The following is a 9581-nucleotide window of genomic DNA, read 5'->3' on the forward strand; positions in this document are numbered from 1 at the left end:
AAACAGCTACTGTTGCTGAAAACATACAAATGAGGCCGTACAAATTTATACGAATTAGCCACCAAATTCGCCAAATGTAACTGCCATGAGATTGTGTTGGAACCGTTTGAAACTGTAATGTATCGAACAGTGCTCTAATAGAACTGCTACTGATACTGACAGACCACGCTCAGAGCCATTCGGACTAAGTTTAGTTCACCCAAAAATGAATATTAGCCCACAAATTACTCACCCTCAAGTCATCCTAGGTGTATATGACTTTCTTCTTTCAGACGAATCCAGTCGGAGTTATATTAAAAAATGCGCAACGCTGAACTCATACGTCATCCGCCTGGAGCTGCTTCCGTGTAGGACTGTTGGCGCAAACTACATTAAAGTGATTATTACGTTTTGAATATGGATATTTTTCTTACAAAAACGCATCGATTCGCTACAGGAGGCCTTTGTTCACCCCCCGGAGCAGTGTGAGACACTTTTTTTAATGGATGGGTGCTTTTTATTTAACTTATTTTGGACTGATGCATGCAACACCCGCTGAGTGGCATTAAACAGCTTGAAAGATCAAAGTCAATTTTTAATATAACTTCGACTGGATTCGTCTGAAAGAAGAAAGTCATATACACCTAGGATGAATCGAGGGTGAGTAATTTGTGGGGTAATTTTCATTTTTGGGTGAACTAACCCTTTAAGGATTACTTTAATGGGTTTAGTTCACAGAAGCCCATGCCTGCATTACATGGCTTAAAATCATGATATGATGTAGTCTGTGGTAAGCAAATACCTTCTAATGTGTCATATAGCATAGAATGGTGAGAATTAGAAATTGCATGAAACAATAAACATATTACACATATACAATCCATACAGTAACAAAAAAGTGTCAACTGTCCAAGAGCACTGCAGTACTGATAAATACAACTAAACATTATTCAGAAACATTTACATTTGTTAGATTTAAAGCAAGTGTAATGCAAATGTTTTTTTTTTAAACTTACTGTTAATCTAAAATGATTAGCAAAGATGAGTACTGCATTCAAAAAAATATTTTACAAACTTTACAACTTTGTTCACAAAAGAAAAAATTAATTACGAGAAGGAAGGAATCACAAAGATGCTTTACTAGGTTTCAGCCCAGAGGTTTTAAACATGGTTGGCCTGTTTACAACACAATATCTATTACAACTACAAACAAACTTGATCACAGCTGATAGACAGTGAGATTAAACCTGTAATTATAATTTTGTATTACTCCTTCTGCATTTCATTCTTCTTTCTATTATAGTGTTCACGTTGTGTCGTTTGCAGTTCTTTTTATGGATTGCATGACCTCCTCTGTCGAGCATATATGACGAGATTCAGCATAGGTGGTATTGTCTGTGTCAGGGAAGTGTTAATTATCCTGGTGTTCGGATTAGAATATGTTGTTATAGATGCAATATTATTGCTTATAAGTGGGAGATAACTGATTGCCACCATCATGAGATGTGAGTTGCAGGTTTTCATGGCTTTGATTCGGTCAGCGCCATCTTAAGCAGAACCAGAGAAATGCAGAAATATGTGATGATGATAGTGATTAGTATGAGTGGTGTGCAAATCAGGAGACCAAAGCTAATTTTTCCCATTAAAATATTCATAGAATTATAATTACATGCTAGTCTATAGACAGGACAATGATCACAAAAATAACTATCAAGCACATTAGATCCACAAAAGGAGAGTCTATTCACCAAACCTACAAATACAGAAAAAAATGTCACAGAAAAAAATCCATATCACCCCTATGATCAGAAACATGGCTGGTTTGGTTACAATGGCATGATACCGTAGAGGAAAACAAATAGCAACCAGCCTGTCATAAGCCAAAACAAGTAGTGTCAAAGACTGCAGATTCATGGAATGAAATACAAAAAAAACATATTTGCTAAACATGCTTCATATGAAACAACCTGGTGCGGAAATAAAAATGTGTCCATGACTTTTGAAATCAAAGCTGAGCTTCCACACAGATCAGAAAGGGCCAGATGAAAAACAGCAATGTATTTGGCTGTGTGAAGTCTGCGGGCCAAATAAATGATACACATGATAAATTAATTCCCCAAAACACTCACAACCTACACTAAAGACAAGAACATATAGTAGTATTTTGCATGTGGGATATTAGAAAAGCCACTGAGGAAAAATCTAGCAGGATGAACAAAGGTTACATTTGCAGAGGAGTTTGACTGCATGGAGCTCATGATGACTGTTGTCTGGTTTTTTGTCACCTGTGATTAAGAACTGTTATAGAAATACTCTCAAAAATACAGAATATTTAAATAATTATTTATAAAATATATAAAAATGAATATTTAGAATCTATTTAGAACTTTTTGTTTTGAAGGTAAGAAAGGAATTGCAAAAAAGCTTTTCTAGGTTTCAAGCACAAAGGTTTTAAACACATTTGGCCTGTTTACAACACAATATGTGTTACAACTACAAACAAAATAAAACTTGCTCACAGCTGATAAACAGAGAGATTAAACCAGTAATTATTATTTTTAATTTCTCCTGCTGCATTTCACTCTTCTTTCTGTGGTTGTGTTCACTTTGCGTTGTTTGTACAGTTCTTTTATGGATTGCATGACCTCCTCTGACTTTAGAGTGTATATGATGGGATTCAGCATAGGTGGTATTGTCTGTGTCAGGGAAGTGTTAATTATCCGGGCATTTGGATGCAAAGGTGATATTGTAGATGCAATAGTATTACTTAAAATTGGCATATAAAAAATTGCCACCAACAGGAGATGTGAGGTACAGGTTTTCATGGCTTTGATACGGTCAACACCATGGGGAATCTTAAACAAAACCAGAGCAATGCAGAAATATGAAATGAAGATCAATATCAGTGGTGTAAAAATCAGGAGACTATAGCACATTTTAACCAAAAAAATTATCAGAGAAGTATCATTACAGGCTAGTCTATAGATAGGGCCATAATCACAAAAATAAGTATCAAGCACATTGGATCCACAAAAAGAAAGTCTGGTCATAGAACCTACAAATACAGAAAAAAATGTCACAGACAAAATCCACAGCAGCCCTATGATCAGAAACATGGCTGGTTTGGTTACAACAGCATGATAATGTAAAGGAAAACAAATAGCAACCAGTCTGTCATAAGCCAAGACAATTAGAGTTAAAGACTGCAGATTCATGAAATGATATAAAAAAAACATATTTGCAAATCACGCTTCATATGAAATGTCCTGGTGCTCGAATAAAAATGTGTCAATGACTTTTGGAATTACAGCTGAGCTTCCACACAGATCAGAAAGTGCCAGATGAAAAACAGCAATGTATTTGGCTGTGTGAAGCTTGCAGGCCAAATATATGATACACATGATAAATGAATTCGCTAAAACAGTCACAACATACACTAAAGACAAGAACACAAAGTAGTATTTCACATGTGGGATATTAGAAAAGCCAATGAGGAAAAATGTAGCAGGACGAACAAAGGTCACATTTGCAGATAAGTTTGACTGCATGGAGCTCATGATGACTGTTGTCTGGTTTTTTGTCACCTGTGATGAAGAACTGTTATAGAAATACACTCAAAAATACAGAATATTCAAATAATTATTTAATTCCCAGTCACAGTGCATTTATGGACAAACATGTTTGGATGTTCTTTGATATAACCTTACTGAACTAATAATAAAATATTTTTTGTTTCAGTAAAATCATTAGATAGAAACAGAGGAAACACATGGTTCATACTTTACCTTCTCCAAACTGGAACCATCTCATAAATTTACCAGCCATCAGCAAATATATAGTTAGATTATTCTCTTGAGCTTGGGATTTTTTTCTCTATAGACTTGAGGATAAAGGGGCAGGAATATCTATTTAAGCATGGAAAAATCAGCAGTGCTACTGTCCACAGAGCATCACTGTTAGCAACCATCAAACTAATGGTATGCTAATCACGGGTGGATAGGAGTAAGTCCATTGTACCAAGAAACAATGTTTTATAGGATAAATATAGAAGGGTGCAAAACATACAAGAGCATCATTGTTCCAAATATATTTTGATAATCAAAACAACAGCATTTTTGTATAATGCTTGAATAGACAAAAATGTAATTGTTATTGAATAACTTACATTTCAGAAACAGTTACTTTGTCTATATTTGCCAATAAAAATAGTTTGATACTAAACCAAAGCAGAGTAAACTATTTTTTTCTGAGCAACACATAGTCCACCTAATTTTTCAACCCAGAAGTAAGCTATTTTCTGTGAACATGCGTGACTTCACAAGTAAATAAAGAATACGTTAAAAAAACTAGATGAATAACAAGTCTCATAAATGGTAAAACTATTTGTGCTACAAATCAGTGTGTTTATGATTACGATAATAAATTAAAACAATGTGTTAACAAATACCACTTTGCTATATGAGAATCAGAAAAAGCTTTGTTGCCAAATATGCTTACACACACAAAGTGTTTGTCTTGGTGACGAAAATAGATAGGAATCACATACATACGAATCAAGCAGTAAACAGATGGCACAAGAAGCCTCGCTCATTCTAGAAGCCTCTTAAAGCAATAGATCACCCTAAATGAAAATTCTGACATTTAATCACCCTCTAGTTGTTCGCTCGGACTACGAGCTAAACTGTGGCTACGCTCAGGCTACGTATTGAACATGTCAAAGAAATGAAACCAAACACCTTGTAAACGCTGTTACTTTGCTTACATGATGGAATATCATACATCTCACAAGTTATTTTGCCAAAAAACGACATGAAACTAAATTCAAGGTTATTTGGGCTAGAAGTGGGTTACACATAGCCGGACTATATCGGGTCTATACTTAACCGAGATGTTGAAATGACGGCTATTGCTTGCTGGGAAGCCTCCCGGTTTTCATCCAAAATATCTTAAATTGTGTTCCAAAGCCGAACGAAGCTTTTACGGGTTTGGAACGACATGGGGGTAAGTGATTAATGACAAAATTTTCATTTTGGGGTGGAGTAACCCTTTAACAAAACGATGCACTCCACTGTGCTGAGCGAGAGAGCTTCTCTGCTGTCTTCACATGCTATCGGAAACTTCCTATTTCCCACTTATGAAGTCGTGATTACGAGCATGTTGCATTCTTTTCTGTTAAAAATAATACTGAACAGTGGTTTGTGAATGTTGATGCTTAGCCTAAATAATTTTATCAGGAGCATCCATGTGAGCGCTCCTGCAGTCTTAGGCCCTCCCCAAATGTTCTCATTGGTTGAGACGCGTGATGACACCCATCCCACCCCTCCTGTGTATTCAGAGCCAGTGAGCAACGGACATTCATAATAATAAAAAACTGCGTTAATGCGCGATAAAATAATTGTCGGTGTTAATCAATTAATGCGTTAACGCAATAATAACGCGTTAACTTGCCCAGCCCTAATATATATATATATATATATATATTTACAAGTCTCTTTGTTGGAACGTAGTCGCAACAGCAGTTGAATAGTTTGGTTAATAAACTCCTTAAACACAAGCTTCTATTGCTTGCTCTCCTCCACACAGACCAACCTGAACCTCGACCATGACTACTGACGAGTGACCAGCCATGTACAACTCCGGCAGCCATTTTATAGTCTAGGCCACACCTCGAGATGTACCAATCTACAGGTAAGTTTACTTCCTTACATATGCACTTATTATCACATTATGCATATAAAACAACATCTATTCAAGTATAAATTACACAAATCACAACATAAAAATACAAAAACTCCCCCCTCAGTGACGTCATACCCAACATGGTTTCTCCCATTCAGACGGCATGTCCACCATGCTTAAATACTTGGTGGTCACTGGTGTATTACAAGCAGGTAAGATATATTTGTTATATTGTGTAACCTAATATTAAATGAAGACTTTAAATCAAACATATGTGTATTGTGGTTATTTATAATGTAAATGAATGAACAATGTAGCAAATGTTACCCAACACATTGTACATATATCCATTACACACAATGAACAAAATACACATCATACTCTCACATATCTTAAACACATAATACACAATACATTCGAACACTCACAGGCATTATACAGGTCCGTGTATAAATGATATCTGTGCCAGCAAACAGACCGTGTTAATTCTGCGTGCAGTGTATATGTGTGTACTAGATATGGTGTACGTGCATACAGTCCATTCATGATCACGGGGTTGCTCCGTGACATTTCCTCCCCCTTCCCTTTGACACCCCCTGTGGTGTTCTAGAGAGAAAATCAGCCGCACAGTTCTCAGGACCAGTCCGATATAACACCATGGGCTGCAATTCACCAGGTTGTCCTTGCAGAAGTACAGCTCCCAGACCAAACACTGAAGCATCCGTTTGTACTGTAAATGACTGATCAAAGTTTGGACTTTGCAAAACAGGTTCTTTGCACAACGCAACTTTCAAACCCTTAAAAGCACTTTAACACTCTGCAGTCCAATCAGTCTAATTGGGTTTATCCTTCTTTTTAAGGTTAGTAAGAGCTACGGCTTTTGCAGAGAAGTGAGGAATGAAACGTCTGTACCACCCAACTAGCCCCAGGAAAGATTGTACCTGCTTTTTTTGATGTAAGTCACTCAGCATGCTCGATGAACTCAATCTTTCCTACCTGAGGGCGTATAACTCCATGCCCCAGTATATATACAAGGTAAGTAGTTTCTGTTTTGGCAATGGCACACTTGTTTGGGCGAATGGTAAGTCCTGCTGCTTTTATCCTTGCCAGTACCTCTGTCAGATGCTGTAGATCAGGGTTCCTCAAATCTTGCCCTGGAGGGCCAATGCACTGCAGAGTTTAGCTCCCACCCTGACCAAACTCACCTACCTGAGATTTTCTAATGATCCTGAAGACATTGATTAACATGCTCAGGTGTGTTTGATTAGGGTTAGAGCGAAACTCTGCAGGAAAGTGGATCTCGTGGGCCAGATTTGAGGATCCCTGCTGTAGATGGTCCTCCCAGGTCTTACTGAAGATAAAAATATCATCCAGATATGCTGCTGCAAACTGCTCAGTGCCCCGAAGAATCTGGTCGATCATTGTCTGGAAAGTAGCAGGTGCTCCATGAAGCCCGAATGGTAGGACTCTGAAATGGAAGTGTCCAAAAGGAGTTTTAAAAGCTGTTAACTCTTTGCTGTCTGGACTCAATGGTATTTGCCAATAGCCTTTACATAGATCAAGTGTTGTGAGGAACTTTGCACTACCAAGTTTTTCTATTAACTCGTCTACTTTGGGCATGGGGTATGGGTAAAATTTACTCTCTGCATTGAGTTTTCTGAAGTCCAAGCAGAATCAAAGTGTTCCATCCTTCTTTGGAACCAGGACGATGGGATTATTCCACTCGCTGGATGATGGTTCTGTAACTTCCAGTATCTGCATGGTCTCAATTTCCTGTTTCATTGTGAGTAACCGTTTCTCTGGCACTCTATAAAGACATTGGTGAATTGGTTTACTGTCTTTCAGGTAAATGTGATGCTGGACAAGGTCTGTTTTACCAGGTGTATTTAGGAAAAGTTGGTGAGGGATGCTCTCCAGCAGTTGTCCCCTCTGCTCCGCATTCAGATGTTACAAATCCACGGATAGTTGGTGAGGGATGCTCTCCAGCAGTTGTCCCCTCTGCTCCGCATTCAGATGTTACAAATCCACGGATAGTTGGTGAGGGATGCTCTCCAGCAGTTGTCCCCTCTGCTCCGCATTCAGTTGTTGCAAATCCAAGGAACAATCGTCCTGATGAACAGGTAGGTACTGCTCCTCCACTTTATCCTCCTCCTGAACTGCTCTCACCAGCAGCTCCTTTTCAGCATTTGCTGTCAGCTCTGGCTGGGAAGCTTGTTCATGCCACTTTTTCAGCATGTTAATGTGGAAGATCTGCAAAGGTTGTTGTCTCGATGGAATTTCAATCTCATATGTAACTAAACCAACTTTGCTTTTTACCTGGAATGGACCTTGCCATTTTGCTAGAAGTTTGTTGTCTGATGTTGGAAGTAATATAGTATAAACAATACTTGCTCTCCCGGTTAAAAAGTTCTTGCTCTTGCTTTCTTGTCATACCAGGCTTTTTGCTTAACCCCCTGGGGTCAAAGCCCGCACCAGTGGGGCCACAGGTTGTTCAGTTCCTTTGTCCAGTTTTAAGATTGTATAAATTAATATTGTATAAATGCAATATAAGATATAAGATTGTACATATACAATATAAGATTGTATAAATTGCTGCGCTTAGATTCTCATCTCACCCTTATTTGCAACTGTTTTGTGACAGATATCCAGTGTCGAAACAGAGGCTTTCTCACTGGATCGATGAAGCCATACAACTGGCTTATGCCTCCCAGGAAGTGGACTTCCCTGTTGGTATTCATAACTGCTCCACTAGAGGGTTGGCTTCACCTTGGGCTTGGGCTAAAGATATATAAATTCTGGACATTTGTCTGGCAATGGGATGGTCTTCGCAGAACACCCTTGCCAGATTTTATAATTGTGATTTTATCATTTCTTTTTGCAGAAAGGTGGGCTGTCATTGGACGCTAAGACACCTTATGACCTCAACATTTCTGAGCTCCACACACTGGTGTTTTTGCTTCTAAATGAATTGATGTATTTGAACAAATCTTTTGAGTATTGACTCAATGACTCAGACAGTCACTTAGTGCCACCTACTGGCATAACTGTATAACCTGCAGAAAGTGTGACTGAAAAGTCTTGACTGTTGCAGTAATACACATACTGACAGCAGCTGAATTCTGAAATGCATAATAGCATACAGTACTACTCTTACTATGTGAAAAATAGGAACATTGTATGCGGGAGGTCCAAAAAGTGTAAATTTATTATGATTTTACTGACATCTCCTTAGTACAGAAAACATTTAGTGTATTTTATTTTTAAAAACTTTATGAAGATACACGTCTTCAAGAAAGTGTTGTTGTCACATATAAGCAGGCCAGTGTACTGTTTTCATCTTCTTTTGCATAGTTTCTTTCTTTCTGTTATTATTTACTGGGTACCCAGGTGAAAAAGAAATATATTTAAATTGTGCTTTTTCAGACATACTATATTTAAATTATACTATACTAAGTGCATATTAAATGTATTATTTTGAAACAACTTTAAGTATATTAAGTGTATTTCAAGATATGCTTAAGTTTGATTTTAATCTATTTGTAATATATTTAATGTATTGAAATTGTGTTAAAATGGAACCACTTTAAGTATATTTAGTGCAATTTAAGTGTATTTCTTAAAATACATTTAAAATGTCCTTTTAATACTTCATGAACTACAGTTAGAGTATATTTGAAGCATCGTTTTAATGTACTTCAAGTACATTTCAACTGTATTTCAGCTCATTGGAAATGCATTAGCATTACACTACTAGTATATTATAAAGTTGCTTTTTTCAGTATATACACACACGTACACACTTTGATATCTACAAAACTTTAATGTATTATATATTGTTGTGTACATTACAAATATTCATGAAGTACACTAAAAAAGGACAGCAGCATATATACTTAGGTGAAAAACAAAACATACTATTAAAT

The 9581-nt window shown here is 37.1% G+C and overlaps 2 pseudogenes; both read right to left on the minus strand.

The window, feature by feature from the left end:
• Positions 1–1285: 1285 nt before the first annotated feature.
• LOC107686203 (olfactory receptor Olfr180-like) lies at positions 1286–2237 on the minus strand (annotated as a pseudogene).
• A 300-nt stretch (positions 2238–2537) lies between these two features.
• On the minus strand, positions 2538–3536 carry LOC107686226 (olfactory receptor 1-like; annotated as a pseudogene).
• Positions 3537–9581: the final 6045 nt, after the last annotated feature.

This window comes from Sinocyclocheilus anshuiensis, unplaced genomic scaffold (genome assembly GCF_001515605.1).
Source record: "Sinocyclocheilus anshuiensis isolate Anshui unplaced genomic scaffold, SAMN03320099.WGS_v1.1 scaffold437, whole genome shotgun sequence".
Classification (NCBI taxonomy): Eukaryota; Metazoa; Chordata; class Actinopteri; order Cypriniformes; family Cyprinidae; genus Sinocyclocheilus; species Sinocyclocheilus anshuiensis.